The following is a 1,466-nucleotide window of genomic DNA, read 5'->3' as shown; positions in this document are numbered from 1 at the left end:
GTCGCTCCAGGGCCGATTTTGGTGTCTCCGGACGAGAGGACGCGAGCTATCTTGGAGTGTCGCTCCCACAGGTCGCTCCCACAGGTCGCTCTGAACATCGGGAGCGACTTCGGTACGTCGCTCTGGGAGGTCGCTCCAGGGTCAAATCTGTGTGTCTCCGGACGTGAAAACGCGAGCGACTTCGTGCGGTCGCTCTGGGAAAGTCGCTCCGGGATGTGATCTTTGCACAACGACTTCATGTAGTCGCTCCAGGAAGTCGCTCCAGGCAGTGTTCGTCCAAAGATCACTCTAATCACCTCTTTTGAGCTCTAAATGCACTCAAATGTCTCCAGGAACTCCATGTGGTACTCCAATACCTAATAGAAATATATGTATGCAAAATGTAACCTAGATATGGCTAAATCATAATCTATATGATGAAAATGCACATGAATAAATGGATAAAACAATGTAAATATGCAAGATATCACGTCTGAATTCTTTTCTATGGTGGAGATCTGGCTGTGATGTTGTCGTTTTGGAGATAGTGAGTTCTTCTTTTCTTGGCTCTTCGTGGTGTCAGGTTTGTATTTTGTGGATCTTAAACGAGGACAATAAAATATGCATATATATGGAAAGAAATAAGACTATTACGGTATTACCACTAGGTTTATGAGTTTCCTTTTTAACAAACTTTTGTTGAACTACATGACTTTTCCTTTTTTCTTTGTTATAATTCTGTTGGAAATTCTAATACGTAAAGGATAAACAAGAGTTTGCAAACAGTATAGTTTTCTGATCGACTATAAGTTTTAGACACTGAAAACTCAATCCATGGAAAAGGAAAATCATTGAACCAGCAAACAATGAGATTTTCGAGTATAATATTATCTTTTCAAATTTTAAATAAATTATAAAAATAAAAACAAAAGGCTTGGAATGAAATTTTAGCTTTAAGCCTTTAACAGTGAATAGTTATTTTTTTGACAATGAATAGTTTATTTAATGATTGGAAAGTTGAGAAAGAATATTTTTTATTTTTGTTGACCGAAAAGAGTATATATATATGCTTGGAATTAAATATTATCTTTATTGACAATATGTATTTATGCTTGAGAAAAAAGAATGAGTGAACGATGAGCCGGATGTTTCTCAAGCATGGGGTACGAGCGCAGTCAACGGCTTTTCCTTGTTCATATACTAAACACGTGTTACGCATTTGTCAGTCTACCCAGCTTCTACTGACTCACAGACTTTGCTATTAAACTCCAAATTTTACTGTTGTTGATAAAACGTAAACCAAAAATAATCCAAATACTAGGAAAAAGCAAAAAAGGAGTTGTTTCATAAATCAAACCTAACCTATCACATTTCAGAAACAAGAGTGACAAGATTCTAAAGAAATATATTTCTATATATAAAGAAGAAAGAAGATTCGAATTAATTAATCTAATATTATTTTTTTCTAGAAATCTATTAGATATTTG

Source organism: Brassica oleracea, chromosome C2 (assembly GCF_000695525.1).
Source record: "Brassica oleracea var. oleracea cultivar TO1000 chromosome C2, BOL, whole genome shotgun sequence".
Taxonomy (NCBI): domain Eukaryota; kingdom Viridiplantae; phylum Streptophyta; class Magnoliopsida; order Brassicales; family Brassicaceae; genus Brassica; species Brassica oleracea.
Note: the sequence above shows the minus strand (reverse complement) of the source record.